Raw genomic sequence first — 15,364 nt, 5'->3', positions numbered from 1 at the left:
GGACTAATACAATATTATACCGGAAGACGCAGTAAATTGCTGTACTGAAATGCCTTACATTAAAAGAAACATTGGACTCCTCGACCGTCTCTCACACGACTGTTTGACGCACTGAACAAGAAAAGAAAAATCACGTTCAACTTTTTGACTCTCTCTCGTACATTGCACGTAGTACAGACTTATGATAACATTCATCACCACTTTCGTTTCGGAGAGTAAGGTGTGACTTTCCCGTAAGTTCTAAAACGTCAACCTCATTTCTACATAGAACGCCCTTGGCTGAAGTTTTACAGACTAACGAGGTTCTGGCGTCTACAGCCAGTAAAATCCTCTGTGGGGTTTGTGTTGTGTAGTCCGTGTACGTTTGTGATTGTCCCTTCATTCATACTATGTCCTAGGAGAGGAGTCTGTGAAGCAACGCTGCGCATAACGGTGGAGAAGGGGAGAATGCGACTGGGTGGGGCAAAGCAGCTGCTCCACACGGCTGATAAAGGTGGTCATGTTGCTCCCTCCATGCAATCCTCTTATCCCTGAAGCGTTCATTAGGCGAGCCCTCTGAAGTTACTACTTTTGATCCTCAACGTTGCGATTAACGAAAAATAGCAGAATTGTGACGCTAATAACACTAAACAAATCAGTAACTTTCGTTTCCGAAAACTACCAGTGCAGATAATTCCAACAACTCGGACCTGTCAAAAACCATTCAGGTCTCCAGTTCCTACAGCAACCTTCTGCATCTCAAGCCACCTTCTCCTCAAGCTCCCCAAACTCTTCATCCTAATTCATCTTTACGACCGGCAACACTTGTTCCCAGTTGCCGAAGGGCAACAATGTCGATTTTTTCTTCCTCCGCTGCCCTTCTCCTTTATATACATATATCGGAAAACAGCCAGAAGAAAAATAATATTGAACACCACCAATTTGGAGAACGACGTCGTAAACCAGCATCCCATTTCGGCATCTCGCTCTGGACCGTTTCCATCCCCCCATCCTCCCTCTCCGTCGCCTGTCTGCATAGGAAGAGCCGCCTTTTCTTCATCGGTATTCAATAGGAACGCACGGGACATGCCCTTGGAAATGAGGCAGCCGGATCAACGAATTTTATCTCGCGATCAACTGGCGGGATGAATTTACTCTCTCCCCTCCTCCTCGTTTCTCTCTCTTGGTTCTCGAGCAAACTGCACCTTCGATATCTGGAAGTGGCCCGCAGTTTAGCAACGTTACGGAATTTTGAACGTGTAGCACTAGTTTATGCAGGCTTTTCTTTCGGAATGGGCCGGAATTCTAACGGTGGGTATTGCAATAGTGGAATTGTAAAGGTGGGTAATACAAAGGGTGGAATTGTAATGGTGGGCATTACAAAAGGTGGAATTGTAAAGGCGGGTATTACAAAAAGGTGGAATTGTAAAGGTGGGTATTACAAAAGGTGGAATTGTAAAGGTGGGTATTACAAAGGTAAGTCAGTGAGTACGTCACAAACGTTTACTAAAGAAAAAGAAACAAGTGAGACACTGACTTGATAACCGTCTTTATTTTTCAACAAAATATCCATCAACACCGATATGCTTATTCCTTCATCGGTCCCCCCATACCTGCTGCATAAAAGTCTATGGGCTGCTGTCCCAGCCACAGTCGCACCTCACGTTCAGTATCATAATCCGTGGTGAAATAACCACGAAAGAGATTAAGCGCGAAACGTACTAAGCACAAAAGAGCACAACCGCGATACGTAACACAGGAATAAACGCGAAGGAACAAGTGCGAAAGGTTTAAACGCGACATGGAATAAGCGCGAAAAGGATTAATTCCCAAACCAAATTGAACACAGGAATATGCTCGAAAGGAATAACAGCGAAACGGATTAAGCGCGAAACCAAAATTGAACACCGAAATAAGCGCGAAAGGAATTACAGCGACACGGACTAAGTGCGAACGGAACATGAACGAAGGAATAAGAGCGAAGAGATAAGCGCGAAACGGATTGAACGCGAACGGAATAACCGCGAGGGGATAAGCACGAAAGGCACAACGCAAAATTTCACTTTCGCGGTTGTTCTGGCAAACCCGCGAAACGTTTGCCGCCACCGTGCGCACACTTTTCGGAAATTTAAACGATCATGCATTATGCTGTAGGCTAAGCCATGTGAACAACCTATTGCAGTTCGTTTGCTGTCTACCGTCACTTACCTGTCAACCCCAAACATCTTCATCGGTAACATATCCAATTACAGTACTAGAGTGCGATCGCCATTTTTGAACTGAGCTGCCCAAACATGCGTCTGCTAACTCAATACCATCAAGCTGAATTGTGCTGCCACCTAGTAACACTTTCGGAAACTACACTACTATATTCAACTATCTCATAGCAGTTTGTGACCTATTTACTAACTTCCCCTCGCACATATTTGTGTTCTAGGAAAGCGGGATACACAACGAAATATTTCGTAATTAGCATTTTTGCTGAGCTCCGTGGCAGAGAGGTTAGCACGGCGCGCTACAACGCCAGGGTATCCCGGGTTCGAATCCTGGCCAGACTATGGGTGTTCTTTGTGAGTGTCTATTCATTAGTTTCATCGCCGCGATTAGAAAAAAAGTGGCGGAAAAGCGACACTAAATAACAAAAATCAAATCATACGTCGTATTTGAACCGTTGTCTTAAACGCTGTTCAAATACATAAAATGTATTCGGGAGTCATTTTAAGGGAATTTGCATTTATCACTTTAGTTTTTTCCGAGTTCTTTACTGCTTTCATTTGGAAATTTTAATTTTCTCAGTATTTTTGGAGGGGCAGCAGCCCCATCAGCCCCCCTCCTCCAACGTACTCCAGTGGTGTGCAGTGATGCTACTGTAAGGAACATAGCAGCAGTGCGTACAAGCAAACTTTCTAAAAACATGTTCTGGGGGTAGGAAGGGGTACGGAAACGTGCGGGGTTCTTAGAGAAATGGGAAAGTATAGGGAGGAAGTAGATGCAAAAATGAGAGGCTTCAAATATTGGGCAAGGCTGCTAAGTATGGAGGATGGAAATCTAAAAAAACTCGCGATACAAGCACAGAACATTGACCTAAAGGAACGCCACTGGGTAACAATGATAAAGAAGGAACTGTACGCTATAGGGCTGGGGTGGATTTGGGAAGGAGGAGTCGAGGGTAGGACGGGCATGCAGGAAATGGGGATCATACGGGACAGATTGGAGGACATCAGCAAACAAAACATTTTGGCAGAATGTGCGGGGAAAGTATCTTTAATTACGGCACAAATCGTGGATGGGGAGGCAATGGGGAAGGCGAAAATACCTAGACGTGTGTGGAGAGAGTGACAGGACGGGTTTGGCATGTTTCAGGCTAGGGGGGTGGACACAATTCATGTGCGTGAGAGAGGGCGGGAGTGTAGAATGTCCAATGTGTGGAGAAGAAGAGACGAAATTCCACATTCTCCTGCAGTGCAAAGAAACAGCAGAGGCTAGACGGAAATACATAAGGGATATGAACAAATCAAAAATGGAAGGGCTAATGAAGGCCATTACGGGGAGGGAATGGCTGGAAGGGACGAAACTCAAATAAGGCACGGGGTGACCTTCCACATTGTACACCCAATAGTCAACCACACTTCCACGTAGTACACCCTAGACTGCATTTTGCAGACGAACGAGGCTCTGGCGACTGGCCTCATGGCCAGTATAATTCTGTGTGTTGTCCTGTGTTTTGTCCTGATGTGTGTTGAGTGCCTCTTAACAGCCTCAGCTTTTAACCGGTCAGAAAATTTTAATATTTTAGTTACGACACAACATTACAGTTATGGTAAGGGGCTGGATCCCGAATAAGGTGACGAGTGCAAAATAGCCTAAGTGCTGACGCACCCAAAATTTTAAATTGAAATTAAATTCAAATAAGGGACGTGGGAACCTTCCTGAGAGCGAATAAGTTGAGGGACGGTAGTGAAAGTGCCTGAGAGCGGTGTGCAGAAAGCGGCTTTTTGACAATATAATAACTAGTGCTATAAGTGTAAAATTATGAGAAAAATGAAACAGGTTGATAGATTGTAGTGAGAGAAGAACCCAAAATTAGTATGAAAGGTAAGATGAACATGTGAGGGCGTAAAGAGAGGGGTTATGGGCCGGGGGGGGGGGAGAAGAAGAAGGGGAAAAAATCTTCATTGATGTATGGAAATGTGTGTACAGCCGCAAAGGCTCATACTGAAAAAAACCTATATTCTATTCTATTCTACCAACAAGTACGGTAGTGGCGGCAATTAGGGGGAACGGGGTGGGGGGGGGAGGCAGTTGGTCCCGTACTTTTTGCCGCTTTTGTCCCGCACTACTTTCCCTTATGTACAAGTGCGTCCGCAGGATTTTTCTCAGGGGGGGGGGGGCAGAGTCATAGTAACGTTTATTATTATTATTATTATTATTATTATTATTAGTTACTACTACTACTACTTTACAAATCATAAAATTCAAATTGGATTGAAAATTCTTTGGCAGTGTATACAAGTTCAGACTCGAGTCTATTATTTAGATAGAAACAGGATTCGCCTTTCATCCTTTCAAAAAGCATCTAGCCCAGGAGTTCCCAAACTTTTTGGTTTCACGGCGCCCTTAGCGTTTCAAGACATTTCAGCGGCGCCCAAGTCAAAATATAGGCCTATCTAACACTTGCAACTCTCAGTTAGTGTGGTTAGGTTGCTTGCCTAAAGTTAAAAAAATAACCATATATTTCAAATTCAGAAACATTGTATGTGTAAAAAGTACAAAATAAGCACATATTTGGAACAATCATATCATTGATTGAATTTCAGTGAAAATATTGGGACTATTTCGCGACGCCCCTGTAAGCTAGCCACGGCGCACACTTTGGGAACCACTGTTCTAGCCTATCACTTTGTTGATGAACGGACAGTTATTTTCTTTTTGTACTCTTTCACAATGCACAGATATCAATCAGAGTCACAGGCCACTTAATCTACTGTCCTCTGATCCATGATTTTACGTGCTGAAGGGTACTGTAAAATAATAATAATAATAACGATAATAATAATGGTTCATTTTTTATTTTAAGTGTTGAGCACAGTATGAAACCTAATACAGCACTATGTGAAGTAAAAAAGTACAAAGTTTCACGAATAAAATACATAAGCTGTACAATGACATACTGAGAGCAACATATTTACACTTAAAGTTAAAGTTTTCAACGAGATCTATTATATCTCTGATACTAATAACTGTTCATTGTTATGTAATATTGTGCAAATAACTGTGTATTTTTCTGATAATAATAATCATCATATTTATTTAAGTGCTGATCACGATTAAACAACCAGATATATCACTATGTCAAAATTGGTTATACTACAAAATTTAAAAATTTAATACATAATTATAAAATAAAACAGTGGATCCTACAATCTTATACATCATCATAAATTCAAATTGCAGGTTTCAACAAGATCACCTACTAAACCTCTGGCCTTGTTTAGTCATGTGAGAATTGAGATATACCTATGGGAATATCTGGGAATTTTATAAGCTATGTTATTCAACTTGGATACTTGGAAAGTTAAGATCTTCTCTACAAAATTTATCCCTTTCATTTTTCTTCTTTCTTCTAAGGTAAACATATTCAATTGTGTTAACCATTCAGAGTAATGTTGGTCAAGTTTAAAAAAAAATTGCGCATAATAACCTGACAAAAAGTTATTGAACTGATTCAACTTTTTGAAGGTGATAATAATAATAATAATAATAATAATAATAATAATAATAATAATAATAATAATAATAATAATAATAAATAATAATAATAATAGTTGCTGTAACTTACGGCCTGTAAGTCACAGAAAACAATACAATTTGTTATAAAATGTATCTACAATTTCACCATTCGAATTTCACTGCTAACCAGTACCGTTTGAGGCTAAAACTTGGAGACGAGAAAGTACCACACTACTAGTCCAACTGGAAAATCCAGGAGGGAAACTAACTTCCTATGAATCAGTCTTAAGTGTGTCACACTGTTACCCAGTAGATGGTAAATTGTCCAGTCGTTCGTGTGAAGACTCCTTAATTGCCAAGCTGTCAGCAATCTACATAATGTGCAAACACATATTAACAACAATAACGTCTTGAATCCTTCTATGAAAGTGCATTACTGCTTTTTCTTTTAAAGCCCTTACAACGCAGAAAGAATTTCACAAAAATACGTGATAAGTATTCTAAAGCTTTGAAGGTATACTTTCTACTTTATATGTATAACCATTGTAAATATAATCTTTTCCAGGTGTTCATGTCGTAACATTTCCGTAACAATAAAAGCTTTCCTGCTTGCAAATCAGATTAATTATTTTAAATTTATTACAATCCTGAACAGAAGCTAGTAAAACTTGTTTAATGTATGTTATGAAACGAAGAAGAAATGTATCATTATAAAACCTGGAAGCGACAGTGCCATCTATGAGTTACACTGAACTAATATATACAAATACACACATACAGTCAGTGGCGTAGCAACATATCGCGAGGCCCAGGGCGAGCTTAGAATGCGAGGCCCCCATCCGTTCTTTAAATTTAAAATATCAATGTGAATCTCAAAAAATCTTCATAGATATGCCAGCAAATTATTATATTTAGCAAATAATAAAAATTTGCTGACGAAAATGATATTTAATTCACCCAAAAATTGTATTTCTCTATTTTCCGGGAGGTGAAATCTGAAGCTATAGGAAATTAGGAAAAAAATGCTATCATCATCCATGGCCTCCTTGAATTGAAAACAAAGCAAGCATTTAAATGCCTCACACTTGCTTCGTAGCAGTTGGTAGCGCTTTATTGTTAATATATTAAAATCGGGAGTGCAAGGCAAAGAGAAAGAAGGAAAAAGACAAAGGAGCTTTTTTCAATAAAGGAATAAATGGGTAAATATGTCTGAGCAAGTTTTCGTGAATTTTTGCGTAAATGTTTCACATGAGAAATACGACAATATACCTAGGTATTTTAATTTTCTTCGGGCCCCTTATGCTTAGACTTAGGGCCCGACCACCTGTATATTGCGTCCGTGATTTGAGGTAGTATTCACTCAAATTATAACGTTTAACTAAAATTTTAAAACAGAATGCTTTAATTTTATTGCCCACAAAAATTAGTCTTCATTTTTTTCCTGATTTCTATTATTGCATTTCTTGTATCAACCCCATGGAATGCGAGGTGCCGGGCGGTCGCCCACTTCGCCCACCCCTTCCTACGCCACTGCATACAGTACATATATACGCTACAGTATCAATCCTATAAAATGGTAAAGATTAACGGAAAATTGTTGCGCAACTATTTCTAAAATTTATCATATTATTTTTGTCCTACTGCCCTAACATATGGCTTTTTATACTTGTAACATTGATTTTAGGAGTGTCGACCATATTTGTATCAACTCGTATGCCAATCTTTGCTATTTCACAGCTTTGTTGGAAACTCTTTATTACAGACAACTGCTAGTTGAAGAAATGTGGGGTAAAACCCATTTTATGCACTGAAGTACAGGCGACAATTTCAGTATGATATAGCTATAGCAAGTCCAAATATATTATTGATGCTTCATAAGTACCCTTCATAGGTACATGTCCTTCAAAGAGTCAAATCACATAAAAATTTAAACCTGAAATTAAGCTAAAGTTTCATCAATAAGTATAACTTGGAAGGGAGCGTATATTCTAGGGCTATCTGCGTAGCTTGAAACCCAGACACTAAAATACAGAAGAACCATCTATTAGAAATTGTGAAAAAAAAAGTTCATTTTAATGAGAAAGTGATGGCGTTGCCGTGCCACCTAGCTGCCATAACTGATTTCTCTTGAAGACAGTCAAGATCTTTTGCTAAGCATAAGCTTAGCCGACACTTGTATTTGCTATATCATACTCAGCCTGAAAGAATGGGATTTTCCCCAGTTGTCTACAGTATCAAATATAACATGGGTCGACATTTTGAGAAAAACGTTGGGATGTTCAAATCAATGAGTGTTTCTGAAAGGATTTTGAATGCTGATCACAGAAATAACATCCATTTGTTCCCATCACTTCAGAATTTTTCACAATTTCACACTCGAGATTCTTATATTTGCCATTACATTGCATTTATTACATAACGCAAGAAAAGGGAAATTTCGGTTGTTTGTGGAAGTATTTTCAATGCTGATGCCGGAAATGACATTCATTTCTTCGCATCACATCAGGATTTTTCACAATTTTACAATCAAAATTCCCATATTCGCCATTACATCACATTTATTACACAACGCAACAAAGTACATTTATAGAAGGGAAATTTAGGTTGTTTCAAAACCAATAGGTGATTCTGGAAGTATTTTGAATGGTGATCACGGAAATGACATACCCATCACATCAGGATTTTTCTCCACGTCACTAAGTTCAATCAACCCACCATATTACAACATTGAGAATTGGACATTTTGTGAAAGAAATTTTCATGTTGGATTTCGAAAATAAAACTACGTAAATACAGTCAAAACAATTTTCATGCTAATGTGATGTGAAGATGGAAGGCGGATTAAATGCAAGCAATTTTATATGCATTTATGGTTCATAATTGGATGATTTGTATTGTAGAAAATCAATATTTTACCATCATCAAAACAGAGCCATCTATTGAGGAAATAATGGAACTATACATTTTATTGTGAAATTGTGAAAACTCCTGACGTGCTGGGAAAAATGGATGTCATTTCCGTGATCAGAATTGAAAATACTTCCAGAATCACTTATTGATTAGGAAACAACCGAAATTTCTCTTCTGTTGCTTTATCTAATGAACGTACTGTAATGGCGAATTTCATAATTTGATTGCGAAATTGCGAAAAGTTCTGACGTGATGGGAAAAGAATGGATTTCACTTTTGGAATCAGCATGATAAAATTATTCAGACACAACAGTCATCTGCGAGACATCCAAACCCACGTTGACCAGTTTAATAAAAAGTATCTAAACGTCTAGACTTGTTTCCAATAAAGCTCTGAACGTGTAGAAGTCGACATGCGCCATGAAACAAACATGGTACCGTTACTAGAAAGCAACATTTACAAGTAAGAGAAAACAAGGCTTAGCGTCAGCAATATATCAGGGTAACAACACAAAAAACATAATTTTTAGAAGTAGTCGAACAACTGCTATTGAGCTGGACCCCATTAAAATAAAATTGCACGGAAATCCGAGGAGAGATGGTACCGAGCCGCTGTTGAAACGATCGAGACAAGAACAAGACATAGTGTCTGAAACTCTCGGTCTCGTACAACTTCGCATGAGGGTTTGTAACGTCGAGGCGAGGAGTCCAGCAGAAAAAAACGTAACTAAGAAAAGTTTTTTTGCTATAGGGATCTCTCTACAAGGTATAACAGGGTGTCTACCAAAATAACAAATCCAAAATTATTGACATTTTCATGACTTTTCTTGACCTTTTATTCCTTTTTGTTAACTTTGTTTATTAGGTATAGTTGGAAGTTAAGAAAATATATATTTTTATTCAATGAAAAGCCCTTACCACAAGGCCAGTTAAGATGAGAACTGAAACTGTACTTTACAAGAGATTTAGACTTGCTTTAATTATTAATTCTTCAGACTTCATCCTGGATGGGGAATGGCCACATTACGTTATTTAATATTTTTACAAAACTTCACGCACACAAGAATGTAATTCTTAAGAAAGAAAGTGAACAGGTTTTAACCACAACTCAATAATTTTCATAGATTCGATTTTAATAAATCCCAGTACAGGTATACAACAATGTAAATTCACTATACTGTAAAAAAAATAGCAAAAATTCTTCACGAAAAGCATAATCTCTTGACTTTTCTTGCCTTTCTTGACTGGTAGACACCCTGTGTAAGTTGGTGCAATGACTAGCTGTGTTCACAAGAAGCCTGATATTGGTCCTTGTTGGTGGCTCCTTTCCATATCTTCGATGGTACAGCTCACGCACCTCCTCGAATGTTTTACCACCAAGTTTCCAGGAAACAATGCCTATTCTTTCTTGTACAGAGAGCATATCTTCAAACACCAGTGGAAGAAAACAATACATTACTGGTTTTATGAAAATTAATCGTTACTTTTGGGACACCCTATATATATATATATATATATATATATATATATATATATATATATATATATATATATATAATTTGCTTTTACTACATACACACTTCCAGACTCAGGACGAAACCGAGAACGACACCACCTCCAAATTGGAGTGATCCACCATCTTCATTTAACCTCGGATGGAAACACTGCTTCTAAAACCTGTCCCCGCGCGAAAATTCCATCTCTCCTGTACTCGACCCCTTCAGGAAGGTGGTACCTACGATGGAAACAAGGGAGGAAACTGAACGCTCAGTTGCCATGGGGACCGAAGAACGCTCTGTGTGAGATGTGCTATCGAACGGCTCAATGAAAGAAAGAACAAAGCCTACGAGCTACAAGGAGGAGAGAGTGAACAGGATGCTTACCCCATCTCGAAGACAAAGGCGTGAGAGAAAGGAAACCTCTTCTGGTAGTAGGGAGGGGAGAAAATGCATCTTGGAGGTTTTTTTTGCTATCGTCGCAGTTTTCGAAGTGTACACAGTTAGCAGCTTTCTAAACCTGAGTGGTATAGGTGACGTCCTGGTAGAGTGATTACATTGCATAAGATGACAAAGCCTCAGCGTTTTTTACTAATACGTGCGTATGTAAAGTCATAGGCAATAAAAATGGGACACCTATATCCTGAAATACTGGCATACCTACAAAGCGTTGTTTGTGTTGCCTAACTCTACGGCAAAGGAAGAACTTCTAATTGAATAGTTGCTATTGAAGTTGGCTCTTCGCCGTAGAGCTAGGCAACACACATAACGGCTTGCAGGATCTAGGTCTCCCATTTATATTGCCGCTGACTGTACAGTATCAACCTAAGGACATTCTTCCCTCTAAATAAACAGGATATGGATGTTCAACACCGATAAATTTTCACAGGGTGTAAACATTATGAAGTTCCTTTTTAAGGCATACTCTCGACGTTACGGACCTTAGAAAACCGATAAGCGTTATCTTGTATGTATGCAACCACGTAGTACAGATTCATGATACCACAGGTATTTGTGTTTTATTTTATTATATTCGCTTGTTTCCAAAGCAAATGGTATCAAGCACTCTCTTCTCTGACTTTTTCTGGTTTTCCACGCAATTTTATAATAAATTTCAAAATAAAATAAAGTGTATTCAACATTCCTAAAAGTAAATGAAGATAAACAAACAACAAGAATATTTAATCAAGGTAAAGCTAAAGTACGGTGGCCGCGGTGGCTCAGTCGGTAACGCGTCTGACTACCATGCTAAAGGTCCCGGGTTCGATCCCCGGCCGGTTCAAATCCGGGAACTTTTCTAACGATGGAAGCGGCCCCGGCGCCCACCCACCGTCGAATAACATGCGTACCTGGGGGGTAAAGGCGGTCAGGGGCGTGTTGCTGATCACATCACCCCCACTCACGACCGGATCAAGAAAGTGTGGGGCGTTACCCGCACACCCCCTATACGCCTTCATGGCGTGGTGCTATGCACAGGGGAGCACTTTACCTTTTTTATTTTTACTTTAAAGCTAAAGTTACTCTTGGGTATAGCACTAATCAATGAAGGCTTATTTAGGGGATGTGGGGTACGGTCCAACACATTCTCGATCCCTGCTATTCTGGAGGTGATGTGATCAGCACCACGCCTTTGCCTCCAGGTACCCTTTCATTTGAGGTTGGGTGAGCCCCAGAGCCGCTTTATTCGGGGACAAGGTCGGAAAAATAACGACCTTAGGTCACCCACCCCGGGGAATCGAACCCGGGTCTCCCGCGTGGCAGGCTGACGACGCCCTACCGACTAGACCACCGCGGATACTAAGGTAAAAAGTATTATTTATTTGCATTCCAGAATCCTGACTAGTACAAATTCGTGATTTTTAATTACTTTACCATATTTTAGGATGTAATTTCAAAATTTTCTGACTTTTCATTTGCACCTTGATTAATCCCGGCTTTCTCAGATTTTTTTAAGATTTTCAAGACACTACGAACTCTCATAATGGTTGCTGTTAAGGATGACATACTTCTTGACTAGGTACTTCAACAGTTTCCATAGAAGACTCTTGAGAACCTAGGCGCATTTGTTATCAGGGTCAGGTGATTTGAAATCGGGCATTTCTATGAGTACTTGAATATTGCTGAAATGTATAAAAAGGATTGATGTACATATAGAATCAACCATTCAAATTTACATTCTACAAATCTGGAGAAAATTAGATCTAAATTAAATCTGCCATTCCTTAGAGGACAAATGGGCGAAAGTTACGTTTCCAGGCAAGTTGCTAGTCACACAAAATATCCAGATAAGTAAATTTTAGGAAAGTGAGGTGCTCGTATTATTATGCTCATATATCTATTATTGGAAGTAACAAAGTCAGTTAGTTATTTCTGGATATACATGTATTAAGCAACAGATCCATCTGTAGGCCGTTTTGGAATGCCCTGAAATGTTCTCTCTCCCCAAGAATTTGGAAACCCTCAGATAGAACACCGCTAAATGATCAGTAATCAGATCTCGGTTTCGCTGGAGCGAGATTAATCAGCACGTGACATGAAAGAAGAAATCGACAGTCCTCCTATCGGCCTCCCGACCGGCCAATCAAGCCGCTGAATTAATTCGTTTCATTACTGAAAACTCGCGGAACATACTGAACACGCCAATTTCCACTGAAATGGTAAATTCCTAGCAAAGCGGACCGAGGGTGAAATTCGCTTACAAAATCGGATAGTGCTTTCTGAGGATAGCGATTTAGTACGTAGGTTATGGTCAGTGACGGCGATCAGGGGGGCAGCTGCCCCCCCCCCCCCCCAGTTTTCGCCACTTTTGCCCTCGCACAATGCTAAATCTTATCTACAAAGGGCGTTCAATAAGTTTTGCACAGATGGTTATAATATTTTTATTAGTTGAAATATGATTATGAAATTTTAGGTGAACATACTTTGATCCTTTGGCTAGAAGACCATGTCACTCAATGTAGCCTCCATCTGCTGTGACGCATCTTCGTCCAACGTTCTTTCCATGCCTTGAATGCACTTTGGTAAAATTCAGGTGGCTGACTTTTACACCATTGTTTCACACAAGAAATGAGGTCCTTGTCACTGTCGAATGTTTTCCCCGCAGGTGGGTCTTCAGACGACCAAACAAGAAGAAATCCGAAGGAGCCAAGTCCGGACTATAGGAAGGCTGAGGGACGACTTCCCATCCCATTTTCATGATCTTTTGCTGTGTCATCATGGCTGTGTGAGGCTTGGAATTGTCATGGTGGAGTTTGATGACCTTACCTTGCAGCTCCGGTCTCTTGGTCTGAAGAGCACGTCGTAACTCCATCATGACAATGCCAAACCTCACGCAGCCACACAGGTGAATACCTCTTCTCCATTTCTACATGTTAAGAATAGTTGCACTTTTCTGTATTCTTCAGATGATAGCAACACAAAACCTCAGGAGACAAGAGTTAGACTCGATACATCTCACCAGCGGGCTCCTCGCGTATGGGAAAGGGAACAGAGAACCTTACTATACACTGCCCGACAATCTCTGGGGCGAACGAACGAAAGAGTCTGCGCCAGAAAGGGAAAGATTTTATTCACAATAGGGAATATACTGCTGTTTATTTTGTTGTGGACCGGTTTTGTTTCTCCCATGCCATACTCGTTTCTGATAAATTGGCGACGAATCCCTTTGTTTCGCTCAAGCTGTATATTTAACACTGGAAATATCACTAATCAAACACGGAAACGAAGTATATTATCCACGAATTCAACGCATATATTGTTCGACCACTCTACCACACCGAAACAAGAAGAAAAGTACTGAAGTAATCGAACAGAAGGCAGCAGGCTTGCAACTGCTCATGCTGCCCCGTGCGCATGTGTGAGCTGTGAAGGCACCCACAGTCTTGCTTCGGTGAAACGATTTATAAACTGGCCACGTAAATTCATGTGCACCCTGTACTTGCAAACCATCCTGTAGTTTGCCTTCCCGCTCCTGCGATTTTTGTCCCGTCTTCCCCGGAATCCCTCTTCCTCATCTCTGCTCAGATAGACTAGGGAGAAGGGGGATGGAGATAAAAAGACTGACGGGGAAAGGGGGGGGGGAGAAGTGGAAAACACCAGAGGGAATTGTCATCTGTTTCCCCCTTATCGTTACCAACTCTGGCAGGATTCAATTTCTCCTGACAAAGTTTTTAGCGGCGACGGTTGAAACGTGCTGGAATTAGCTTCCCAAAATTCTGGACGCAGCTTTCAAGTCGCCGAAGGCTACAAATAAACCCCGTTCGGCGGCCGAGGGACCAATATGCGTGCAGCCGCGGACCAGCGGAGGCAAACAAAAGCTAATCGCGCAGTTCCTAGCGGCGAGGAATCGTCGGATTTTCCTGACAAAATTAGGACTGCCTCAGCTTCAAGGGAACTTTGAATAACATACGTACATCCTAGAAATCGAGCACTGATTCTGAACTGAATGTGCACAACCTCTGCCGCATCACGGGCTATATTTATTAGAATACAGTAAAACCTCGTAGGACCGTACTTCGCACAATCCGAATAATGCCAGGAGGAGAAGAAGCGGTGCAGCAAATTAAATACGCGTAAGTGGAAGAAAATTATTTAAAATTAATTTAATATTGTTAAGGTTTGTCAAGTCGGTAAAGGTGCCCAAAAAACATTATTGGTGAGGCAAGGGGCGACAATATTTTTTTCGGAGAGGGCAGTCACGTTTAGTATACGCCTAAATCTCGTAGCATGGAACAAAGGAGCGTTTGAAAAAAAAGTGGCTTCATTTATTTATTTAGCTTCACTTGTTTACCGTGGACGTCAACCACTTGCACCGCTTCCATTAATTCATAGGTGCGGAGGGCCCCAAACATTTTGCAATGCCAGAAAATGTATATCCCTTATTCTCCTTTCTATCCCAAAAGTTCTTGCCGTCTAACCGTAACTGTGTCAAAACGCTACGAACTTTTGATTTATCTACAGAAAGTTTCAAGAATACTCTCGCAGTTTGTTACAGAGATAACTGAAAATTCATTTTGTATTTTCTGAAAGGGCTGAAATGCATATAAAACAACCCTATATATACCACTACTGTAGAAAATACGGAATGCCTCTAAGCTCAAGAAGAACGCACTGCATATTTTTACATTTTGAGAAGGAGTGTCTACTCAGGATGTACAACAGGAAAATAGAATTTTAAAGAAAATATTCTACATCATAGTTCACTAACAATAATTAAATATTTTCGAAGAGTAGAATTGAAACAACACGCA

General features: G+C 40.1%; 1 protein-coding gene across 2 annotated transcripts in view; it reads right to left on the bottom strand.

The window, feature by feature from the left end:
• The window catches only part of Sema2a (Semaphorin 2a), a 1,542,453-nt gene that overhangs the window by 1,011,823 nt on the left and 515,266 nt on the right, over window positions 1–15,364 (bottom strand). The gene's annotated exons all lie outside the window — the stretch shown is intronic.

This window comes from Lepisma saccharinum, chromosome 3 (genome assembly GCF_977018435.1).
Source record: "Lepisma saccharinum chromosome 3, izLepSacc3.1, whole genome shotgun sequence".
Classification (NCBI taxonomy): Eukaryota; Metazoa; Arthropoda; class Insecta; order Zygentoma; family Lepismatidae; genus Lepisma; species Lepisma saccharinum.
The sequence above is the reverse complement of the archived record's forward strand: the minus strand, read 5'-3'. Positions and strand labels throughout refer to the sequence as shown.